The sequence below is a fragment of the Pieris napi genome, chromosome 12 (assembly GCF_905475465.1).
Source record: "Pieris napi chromosome 12, ilPieNapi1.2, whole genome shotgun sequence".
In the NCBI taxonomy this organism is placed as follows: Eukaryota; Metazoa; Arthropoda; class Insecta; order Lepidoptera; family Pieridae; genus Pieris; species Pieris napi.
The window spans coordinates 10,026,051-10,038,724 of NC_062245.1; the positions used below are offsets into that span (position 1 = coordinate 10,026,051).

At 31.6% G+C, this 12,674-nt stretch overlaps 1 protein-coding gene across 1 annotated transcript in view; it reads left to right on the forward strand.

The window, feature by feature from the left end:
- The first annotated feature begins 1,666 nt into the window (after window positions 1-1,666).
- Window positions 1,667-12,674, forward strand: part of LOC125054915 — a 38,085-nt gene continuing 27,077 nt past the window's right edge. The window contains exon 1 of the mRNA XM_047657068.1: window positions 1,667-1,777. The gene's annotated coding sequence lies outside the window, so the exon portion shown is untranslated. The remainder of the gene's footprint in view (window positions 1,778-12,674) is intronic.

The following is a 12,674-nucleotide window of genomic DNA, read 5'->3' on the forward strand; positions in this document are numbered from 1 at the left end:
GTGTTGACCATCTAGATAAGTATATTATTAAACTAGCTGCCCTGCTTAATATGTTTTAATTACTTAGCCTACCTTTATAGTAGCTACATACCAACATTTGAAACAATTTGCTTCACCATAGAGATTGTTCGCTTTTCAAGAATAAAACCCAAGTACTAAATAAAAGTAAACTTTACATTGATTTTTATATTTTTCAAAAGGCTTCTCTCCATAAAACCTCAGAGTTCAAGGAACAAACACAATAAAACTCGATTTGATCCAGCCGTCTTTGTTTTGGCTTAGCAATATATTTAACGATTCATTTTTAATTATAAATATTTTTTAGAAATTCTTTTATATATCACATTTTTATTTTTGTATATAAATATACTTTTACATGTACTAAATGCTTATTTTGCCTTTCCTCCAACTTTTTTGTTCCCTTTGGAGTAGAGACTCTTGGGCCGTGGGGTTCAAGTGCACAGGCGCTTATTAAAGATTTAAGTTGGCGCCTGGTAGATAGTCCCGGTCACCCCAAAGCTGGTGCTTTCCTCGCTCAACGAATAAGTATCGCAATCGTCGCTGACGAAATGCTGCCAGCGTAAAAGGTAGGTACCACAGGGACCAAACTTCTTAAATTTGTTTTAATTTTTAATTATTTTTATAATTACTATGTAGGTTAAGAAAATCGTAAATACTGTTTTGAAATATATTTCTTGAAGATATTTAGTGACATAAATACAACTAAATGTTTGGTAGTCAGTTTAACAGACAAAAATATACTAAGCGAGCAAATCCATGGGTACGCTAGGCAGTTAGTACGATCCAACTTTGGGCTGAATTAATTACCGAGAACTCGTAGTTGTCATGTAGTACATCGATATTGTTATCTGCAATTCAAATTGAGCATGTCTTAGCAAAATTTACAGTGTAAATAATAGAACTTACAGTTGTACTTAATATTCCATTGATTCATCGTAGATTAAGGACTCAAAACATAGCTACGGCTCGCTTATCTGCTACTTTTAATGATCCAGTGATTAGGCTATCTCGCTCTTATAATTTAATTACTAAAATTGATGAAAAAATTGATATATTACAACAATATTCCAACCTACCGTAACTTTATTTATCTTGCTCTTATTGAGGTTTAATAATCTATTTAGTTTTACTTATGATTAGTTTTTTAGTTATTATTTAATTTTTCCCCTTGCTTATGTTCTAATACAATTAATGTGTATGTGTGTTAAATTAGTTATGTCAGATTTTCTTGTGTAATTTTATGCATACAACGTGGTTTTAGAATTGATAAATAAAAAAAGTAAAATGGAAAGTAGAAATTAATTTAATCACGACCTTGAGTTGTTTGAGTAAAGTAATTAACAAATTTCAAATTAAAAGGATCTCTTTGATTTATACACAAATATGTTCTATCTTTGAGATGTAGGTAAAATAACTCTCCACATAACACTATCCGGGTGATAATTCAATAATATGAATATAATTAAAAAATCGAGTCGTTTATAGATTATATAGTGCTCTATTTTAGATATATCACATTATTAGTATCGTACATTTTACCGTCCCAAGCTCGACCCAAAGATATTCGTTAAATGGGCAAAGGACAAGTTATCTATATTTTGTCTATTGGTATATGATACTGAAAGACTGAATTAAGTTGGGTCCTGTGCGGCAGTATCGTTTGAGACGTGGGGCAGTGTGCACGCAGTCTTTGTTCCAAAGCGAAGTTGACGATTACGTAGTGACGTTAAAGTGAAGTGTAATTATTTTATAAGTGGTAAGTTTATAATCATTAACATTTAAAAATATGCACAATATTCAAGTAAAAATTAATATGAAATTAATGGTCTTACTCAATAAGGTAGAAATAAAATTATTTATTTTTAAATTATGGGTTACATAATTAATTACCTCCAAAACGAGTATTTCGGTTGTGCTGTGGTTAAAATATTACATTAATTAAGTTATTAAAACGTATAATACAAGCAAAAGTTTAACACTGGGACACATCCCGCAGTGATGATAAAAATTAAGGATTTTTGAAAATTATGTATTTATTATACACAAATATTTTATAATACCACCTTACACAATGAAGCAATGCATTCAAAATTAATATAAAATTTAATTTAGATAGAACTTATTTCCTTTTCATTTTTGTATTCATTCTATATGATTCAGCAGCTATTTTTAATTTAGCAAGTATGACTTTAATTAATGGAACACGAATTGTGTCAATATAAATTATTAAGCTTTAGAGGTCTTATTCACGTTATTTAAAAACGTTTCATACTTAGAAGTCTGTACACTTAAACTAATATTAAATTTTCACTTCATTTTAAGTGAGTAATTGACATAGTTAAAATTAAGTAATATTTTTGAGATGTTTGCAAATCGTAAATGGCTGTTTCGTGCAAAATGCAGATCCAATGGTGTTAGTAAAATTGACATATAACTTATATAGGAAATTAAAATGTACCATAAATAAATAAAAAAACAAAAAATATTTTTTAACTTTAGTAAAATAATATACACTTATGAACATTACTAGATATTAATTAGGGATGATAATTATAAATTATTCAATCAATTTTTAATTAAATATAAATTATTCCTTAATTTGGATTTATCACTGACACTTTACGAATAAGAATTTCTGAAAATCGATACTTACGTTGCCTTCCAAACAGATCTGAACCTTCAAACTAATTAATAATGAAGATGTAAGAATTAACACGTTGTGACCGTGGAAGGCAAAAGATCTCGTGGCCGTTTTCCTACCAGATAGTCCGATCAAGTGAAAGAGTCATGTCAACTAAGAGAGGCGCTGAACAGAAACCGGTGGAAACGTCCAGATGTTTCCTTGCCGACCACGGCGCTCAGACACGTGCTACCGATGGAAGAGAGATAGAATAATACAATATTGATTTAACGGTGAAATCGCTTCGATTTCGTCGCGATTTTATTACAGGAATAACGATGAGATGGCTTTAGCTTCTATGAGGGTGTCATAATGACGGCTTTGGATTTACCGCGTATTATCTTGAATGAAATATCATGCTTCGTCATTGAAATGCAATTTTAATTTCATAGGATTATTACTTCCTTTTATAAGGAGATGATCGGCTTATTTCATTCTAAGTACAATCTGTTAATTAATAATTGGTTAAATGTAGAGTAATACAATATTCTGAACCTACATAGTAATAATAATATTTAAAAATGGAAATAAAAAACAAAAATAAATAAAAAATTTGGCTCTGTGGGATACTTATTCTTTGAGCGAGGAAAGCACCAGCTCTGAGGTTACCGGTACTATCTACCTACCAGCCATAAAGTTAAATTTTTAATCACAGCGCACATGAACCCCACGAAATTAAACCAAATTTGGAAGAAATATACTTTTGACCTGTATTTTGTTGATTAATGAATTATATACGTTTAAATAATCTAAATATGTCTGACTTAAAATAACTGAATAAATAAATAAAAAATAGCAGTTAAATACTAAATTGCCTCTACTTTGCGTCCTTTTTGGTTATTGTTTTTTCAAGTTACCCGCTCTACGCCCTTGACTTGCGAACTGGTAGTAAATGTAAATTTACAATTAATTTAACTTCTTTCTGACAATTCATTAGTGTACTTGTTTACCTACACCAATAAAGATATTTTGAGTTTGAGTATGGGGACACATATTCATCGGTGCTATATTTTACACAATAGCACACATTTATCGCGCATAGTAAGAAATCTCTTATATTCAGACGTGAGACCAACTACCTCCCATGTGTCAAAATCTAATCCAATCCAATCTGGCGCTGTCAAAAGTTTCCCATAGAGTACTCATTTTTTTCCTAGTGACTCGTTACCTTTAATTTAAAGTAAATTGTCATTGGTAATTGTGTAGTTGGTTGTGTGTAATCTATATAAATCTATAATTTGTGGTTTATTTAAAAATATCTAACTGTATCTTGTTTAATAATAATAATCCAGATGCTACAACCCTATATTAGGTTAGCCACAGATTGCATCTGTTTTTTGGTAGTTATTTTATAATAGACAGCTTTCTGTACGTATTTTGGATATTGCCGGTTTCCTCGCCTTGTTCGCCGCAGAAGAAAGTGATAATTGCGCACATAGAAAGAAAATTTCATTAGTTCTAATAATTATTGAATTGAAGCATATGAAATTTATACAAACACACAATGAATCAGTAATACTAGAGTAATTTTAAAACCTTATCTTTGATAACGCTTGTAAGTTAAGAACTACTGAAGTCAGCCTCAGAAGAATTACTGTTATGGGGTTTCTTGGTTTAATGGATCAGCATTATTTTATTGTATCGTTATTTTTTATTTTAAATGTGGTGTGTGTAGGCACGGAGGACTGTTGTAGCTTCTATGTTCCTTTGTTAAAGTTGTTTAAATAGCTATATTAATTTTGACCGCCTAGTTATTTTAATATTAAGTTAGAATTTAAAGTTTCGCAGTGACACCCAACTTTTCTCGTATATTTCCTTGTGTTTGGATTTTTTGCTTACTTAATATGGTAGACAATTTCATTGCAGAATATTTTAAAATAGTTTTACGAAAGTAAGATGTACCCTTATGCATAAATACTAAAACAGTCAGTAGATTAGACAATTTTAAAAATATTATCCTCCCTTTTTATCACATAGCAAACATAACTGGATAGAAAGAGACGTAGAAAGATTTAACATCTTAGAAAACCAAGGAAATACACCACTTTATTTATTTGGCTTTTAAAACAAAACACAACAAAAGGTGACATTACCAACTTGTATGAAACAGCCCAACGGGGATCAAAATATTACCCTTTGCTCGTGAAAATCTGTCCATTATCCCTTACGGGCCTATTATTTTTTATATCGGTTTTCCACATAGCCGTTTTGTTAACACTTGTTAAGGTTAAATTTAATCCCGAGGGTAAATTTTGTATATTTGCTCACAAAATTTGAATTAAATTGGTTTATCTTGGAAGAGCTCAAGGCGAGGCACAAACTTTTTAAAAACATTGAAAAACAATACTTCTTAAAATAACATTCAGAGGCGAAGTTAGCGCAAGTTCAATGCATTTTTAACATCATCATAGTACTGCTAACAGTAACCCGGCAAGTAACAAAGCGACTTCTAAGTCTCAACAGAATTTATCTCAAAATAATGATAGGGACACTTACGGGCCACTTGCTCCTTAAGGATCTGTCCTATCGCTAAACTCCAAAAAAGGACATTGTTTCTTTCCATTTTTCGTCATCGTTTCTTGAAGTAGGGCGAATGGAAAAAATATATGGTGGAGTTGAGTAGTTTATGTATCCATTTTGAAAGATCGATACACGATTTAAATAACTTCACTCGATAGAAAAATAATCCAAACATAGCCAATTTTTAACACTTTGAATTCATTTTATGACGAAAATGTATATATTAATCGCAAGCCAAGTAATCCATTTCAGAAAAAAAAACAGATAAAATTACATTAATTTAATGTTTTACATAACTAATTGTTATAACGGGCCGACGCGACGCGCCTCTCTGCGCACCGCAGTCCACCCCGAGACACTGACACAGCAATTCGTGCTGGGATAGGGCCTTAACTATCCCTTGTGCAGATGTTTCAGCGCAGAGGAATCTGACCCACGTAGTCGTAGAATGCTTCCCAACGAACAGAAATCCTCGAAGCAGTGAGGTCGCTCCGTGAAGTCTGAGAAGCGCATGAAGGGCTAGCCTAATTAGCTACAATTACGCACAACGGACCAAATGGGCGTCTAAGTGCGAAAACTGAGTCCACACTACATACAACATCATAGTTTGGGCAAATTTTCGACTCCGACTAATAACCTTAGAGCCAACTAACAGAAACTACTTTCCTCAATTAAATAGATTCGGGAATTAGACATCTAATAAGGGCTTGTACTAATTTCGCATTCGGCTTAATCTTAGTTTTTGTGATACTTTCAATAACGAGACGTCAAGATAATTCCAATCATTGTAATTAATAAAACCGTATCTTTTTCGAAGGTAATTTATAACTCACTTGGTTGGTAAATCATACTACTGGTTTCGTAAACTATTACTGTAGATTAGTCTATAAACAAAATGTATTCAATTTTACAAGCTTCTTGGTAGAAGGAGAGCTTATTTAGACCAGTGCAGATAGCCTTTAAAATAAATAAAAAGCGAAAAAAATTACAGTAGGATGAAACCCATTAGAAAAGCAGGGGAATATGATCAAAATGAAAGGAAAAATAAATTACGGTCGATCTGAGGTCGGGAAGGGGAGGGGGGGAGTTTTAAGGGTAAAAAACGGTTTATCTCGATTTCCGGCAAAACTACAAGTCCTATCGAAGAAAGTTAAATGGCAAAGTTGGAGGTAATAAAAAGATCTAAAACTTTTGTATTCACACATTTTTCACATAACCTCAAAATTTATGTGAAAAATTCAAAAAACCAAGTTTTTGGTTTTAAATTTTTATCTTTTACAGAAATATTTTTTTTTTAACGAAATTTGGTGAAAACTTACCTTTCTATGTCCCAAATACGCTGTAATTTATTTGATTAAAAATATTTATTTGTTCACCTTATTTTGAATTAATATCGAAAAAACACCCTAATTTTCAATCGAAAATTCTGACGTCAAAATTTCAGCTTTTTTCAAAAAGTTGGTGTGCTTTCAGTTCGTTGAAATCTCTACTTTCCTATGGTAAAAAAATATATATATATTACCATAGTAAATCTTCTCAGAAAACGCAAAAAATCGTATGCAGTAACGCCCAGACCTGTCATCCCCTTCCTTACTTCTCTATGAAATACGAAAATTTTAGCCCATCTAAAGGCTAAATTTTTTTTTAGGTCACTCAGGTATATATAAGTTATCTTAAAATAGTAATAAATAGGCATCTGATTATAATTTAAAGAAGATTCATAGAGAAGTAGGGAAGGGGATGACAGGTCTGGGCGTTACTGCATACGATTTTTTGCGTTTTCTGAGAAGATTTACTATGGTAATATATATATATTTTTTTACCATAGGAAAGTAGAGATTTCAACGAACTGAAAGCACACCAACTTTTTGAAAAAAGCTGAAATTTTGACGTCAGAATTTTCGATTGAAAATTAGGGTGTTTTTTCGATATTAATTCAAAATAAGGTGAACAAATAAATATTTTTAATCAAATAAATTACAGCGTATTTGGGACATAGAAAGGTAAGTTTTCACCAAATTTCGTTAAAAAAAAAATATTTTTGTAAAAGATAAAAATTAAAAACCAAAAACTTGGTTTTTTGAATTTTTCACATAAATTTTGAAGTTATGTGAAAAATGTGTGAATACAAAAGTTTTAGATCTTTTTATTACCTACAACTTTGCCATTTAACTTTCTTCGGTAGGACTTGTAGTTTTGCCGGAAATCGAGATAAACCGTTTTTTACCCTTAAAACTGCCCCCCCTACCCCTTCCCGACCTCAGATCGACCGTAATTTATTTTTCCTTTTATTTTGATCATATTCCCCTGCTTTTCTAATGGGTTTCATCCTACTGTAATTTTTTTAGGTTTCAAAAATTATCGGCACTGGTCTAATTGGAATCTATACAAGAACGAAACGCGTGAAGGATATTCCGGTTTGAATTGAAATAAAATGTTCCCATTTATACAAAATACAATGTTTTGGGAAACCAGAGCATTGGGGTTATTACCCACAAGGGAGACCTTCTAACTTTTCGTAAGAGCAACAAAACATCTTTAAATATTTCTACCAAGTTTATCTCATAATAAAAAGCTTCTATACAAATTCATGGACCCTTGTCTTATAATTTTTCGTATAATAAAAGTTAAATTGATTCAATAAACCTCCCAAGCATCAAATCAATATTTATACATAAGTTTTTGTAGGTTTGGAAAATTTGCAATGTATAGTGATAAATAACGATATATTTGTTTATAAACTACATGGATTTAGTCATTAATAACGTATAATAGAACCGTACATAAAATTCACAAAAAACGGCAGAGTATCCTCAGAGTATCGACAGTATATTAAGTAAAAAAATGAATTGGAATTCTTTTTTTTTTTAAGACATTTCACACCAATTGACCTAGTCCCATGATAAGCTGGTGAAGCTTGTGTTATGGGTACTAGACAACGGATATAAATACATATTATAGATAGATAGACATATAAATACATATTTAAACACCCAAGACCTAAGTACAACACCAAATGCTCATCACATCGATGTTCGTCTCAGCCAGGGATCGAACCCGGGAACCATGGATTCGCAGTCAGGGGTACTAACCACTAGACCAATGAGTCGTCAAAATTTTAAGGCGTTTAAAGTAACCTACCTGTCAGGTTTCTACTATTAAGTATTAATTTAAAAGAACTGAAATACCCAATGACGTACTTGGCCTACACGGCTCTTACATATTATTATTCTCGCACATCAGCACCATTTCGCCCACAATCTATCAAGTGGCTGTAATTTCGCCTATTCGAGTATTACGCGACATGACGTGCCCGTGACAGGATTATTTGTCGCTTGTCGGGTTCAGTCTTACGTAGATATATTAGTTTAAAGATAATGGAAGATAAAGGCCTCAGAAAAAATCGTATTTTAGCGATCTCTTTAAACTGATAACTCGTATGGATTTAAATTTTAGGCCAAATTTTATCCTAAAATTGGATATCAACAATACGTGCCACATTAAAACCTTTCAACAGCATTGGGCTTGTAGTGAATTTCAGTGAAAAACATTTATTCAAACTGCGTAAAAATAAACGTAAAAATGTTTCAGAAACCCTAAAATTAAAAAATATATGCCTTTGGAGCAATGTTGGCCTATTGGCTTCATCGTGCGACTCTCAACCCTGAGGTCGTAGGTTTGATCCCCGGCTGAGCACCAGTGGACTTTCTTTCTAAGTGCGAATTTAACATTCGCTTGAACGGTGAAGGAAAACATCGCGAGGAAACCGACATGTCTTAGACCCAAAAAGTCGACGGCGTGTGTCAGGCACTGGAGGCTGATTACCTACTTGCCTATAAGATTGAAAAATGATCATAAAACAGATTCAAAAATCTGAGGTCCAGACCTAAAGAGGTTGTAGCGCCACCGATTGATTATTTTTATAAATGTCTTTTAGCTGAATACTGATTTAATAAATTCAATCAATAAATTTAATAGAATTACTTCTATACGATATAATATTTGTATAAATGTACTTAATAAGTGCCAATTTAGTTTTAAATTATAAAAATAAAACCTTTACTATTTCAAGCTCACGTAGAGACATTAAAAAAATATTAATTCAATATTTTGTATATTTCAATTTGTTATACAAATCAAATCTAAGCCGAGAGGAATTCTTAAGAATAATACCAAGCGTTGCTTTAAAATCTAAAGAAGATATTGAAAATGATTTTACTAGTGAGAATATTTTTTTCATCAAAACAGTTTTACTATAGTTGTATAGTCATTATTTTCTTCCACCACAAAGAACCTTAATATTTAAAGAAAGTTCTAGAAAAGCCTGCTGTAATGATGAGGTTTTTAACCTATATTTTAATAAATTTTTACATTAATAAAGCTTTTCGCTGACTATGATAATTGAGCTTTTAGTATGAAGGTAACTTCTCAGTCGTACTCTACATTCCTGAAGGTCGCGTCATTGTAAGGATCTGCTGGAAGATAATATTCATTTATATGATTACATTTATTTTTTATAAACACGCATATCTTAAAATATTTGTATGTTTACTGTATATATATTGTTTACTGAATAGCAACTAAGACTGAATTGTTACTAACTCTAACTAAAACTACATGTAGATTTAATCTAATCTAGATAATAAGGTATTATTATTTAAAGGAATACTCTTTACAGTGCTAAATTATAATATTATATACTACCCGTTTCCCGCCCGCTTTGCTAGGCGAATACAAAAAGGAAATAAATAAAATTTTATGTTTCATTATTATTATTATTTCATATTTTTATTATTCTTCTTTTTAACTTCCCGCTAAGAAAATTGAAAATTTTCGAAAATCTTGTTTTAACAAATGTTGACGTTTTGAGGTTCTAGGAAGCCTCCCCGAATATTTCCGAGGTGAAGTCCGTATGTATAAATTTTCATAAAAGTAAAACAGCAATAAAAAAATTAAGGGACGTTGGAATTTTTAAACCATCTAGGAAAAATTTCGCATCGAATGGCATTAGTTTCATGTCGATACAATCAGTGGTTTAAACGAAGACCATTTTTCTTATATATATATATATATATATATTTATAGATAGATTAAATGGCACGACACATGAGACCTTTAGTGTTTTTGGTAGTCTACATCTTTTAATATACACATACACTTAAGCGCTGTGCTATGTCACACAAGTACAAAGACATGCTTTATCAAACCTTTTGTAGAGGCACCCTATGGTAAGCTTACCCGTGATGTAATTTCTGGTACAAATTGTTACTGTCAAAACAGCCTGTGTTATTACAGCCTGCCCTTACGGTACTTTATGTTAATTGGAGTTTCCGCTTTTCCAACTGCCGAGCGTAACTAGTGTAAGACATGGGGAAGGGGAATTCATGTGTAGTATACACAAATATGCGATTTTGTTTTTTAAATATTTAAGTAGAAATGACACTTCAAAGATATTCTACAAGAAATTGAGTTGTTTGTTAAGTGGTTTGAATGTAAAATACTACATTCGTTGATTCCAGAGATTGGCCTGGCCTCCTAAGTGCGATTCCACGTATTCGTTATAGATGTTTTTTTTATAAATATTGTAATTGTGTATCCTTATTGACGTGATAACGTCTTTAAAATCGTTTTAGTCGGGTGACATGTTCAGAAACTTGTGTCACACCAAAACCTCACGAGCGCGATCGCAGGTATAACGAGAGAGAGACGGACCGATCTCCCGTCTCATCTCGAGCGCTGCCAGTCATTCCGTGAATGTATGAAGAAAAATGTATATCATAGTCGAATAAGTAAACTTGTCATTTTACACCCGAAATTTATCATCAAAAGTGTGAATAAAACGATAGATGTAATTTAAAATTTGAAAAAATTGTTATCTTCATTAATTCCTTACTTCCCAAAAACTTATATCACCAATAAGACGTTACCGTCACCAATAATAACACGTAAACATCTCGATCGTAAACCTACTTTACAAACAACCAATATTTTTTTTTTGTATTATTTACAGTATACTAATACATTATTTCGCGAGTGTTTTTTGCTTATATTGAAAAGCACCATATTACGAAATCAGTCAACATTTTCTTTTGTTTTTTGAAACGAGAATATCCCTACGTCTGACGATGGTATGTCATTATATTTGAGTTAAATATGTACTCAGGGCTTTATTATATTGTGTATAACACAATGACTATTAAAAAACCGTATCGTTCATTGTGATACACCACAGAAAACCAAATGTTGTTGTATACATAGAAGGCCTATCAGCTAAATGCATAAAAGAAAATTGAGACTTTGCAATGTGTCTACCCCATGCCTGATATTAAGGGACATCACTATAGGCAAGACCCATAGGCACTTGGTGCGCGCATACTCCTTCCTGCATATTATAATCCGTTGTATTCTTGCCAGGGGTAGTCATATATATATATTTTTGTGTTGACTATTTACATTTACATGACTATTCTATACTACGAATATATATTGTTACTAGCTGACCGGGCAAACGTCGTTTTGCCATGTATATAATTTATAATAAAAATAGGGGTTGATCGTAGAGGGATGAAAGTTAGGGTTTGTATGTATTTTTTAATGTATTTTTTAAAAAAAATAAAAACAGAAAAAAATATCTAAAAATAAAATAAAAAATATATTTAGGGGTGGACTAACCTTAACATTTAGGGGGATGAAAAATAGATGTTGTCCGATTCTCAGACATACCCAATATTCACACAAAACTTCATGAGAATCAGTCGAGCCGTTTCGGAGGAGTTTAACCACAAACACCGCGAGACGAGAATTTTATATATTAGATACTTGATCAACTTGATTATTTATATTATTACCAAAGAAGTTGGTATGTTAGTAATATGAAAACTTTTTTATAATATTCTTTAGTCTCTTGATATTAATTAAATGGTTGGAAAAACATCTTAAGAATTTACATGAATAGGCAGAAGGAATTGTAAACCGATTCTTCTTTTAAACTCACGAAAACGAATTCACAAATGAAAATTTTTACGAAGAAAATGTCAATTGAAGGTAAACATTTTCAATGGGTGGAAAATTTCAAAGGAATTAATAGAAGGTGAAAAATTTTATAGCTTGTTACGATGGGACCTCGACGTTGATAAATTTTATCGGTTTTCTTAAGAATCCCAGCTGAGGTGACAAGGTGTTGATAAATTAAAAACTGTTCTCGTAAATCATTACTTAAGTCTACAACCTTAAATTACAAAGTGTTCTCTTTATTAAACTAGTCGAGGTTGGAGACAGAAAATTAAATGCCATATTTGAACAGTTTTCAGAATTGTCTGAAATTTAGGTACAACATTTAAATTTTCAACTATAATCTGTCGTCGTGGCTTAGTGCTTAAAGGTGATACAATGTTCGATTTCCGGTAAAGTAATTATAATTATGTTCATGTTAATAAGTAATAATAATTATGTT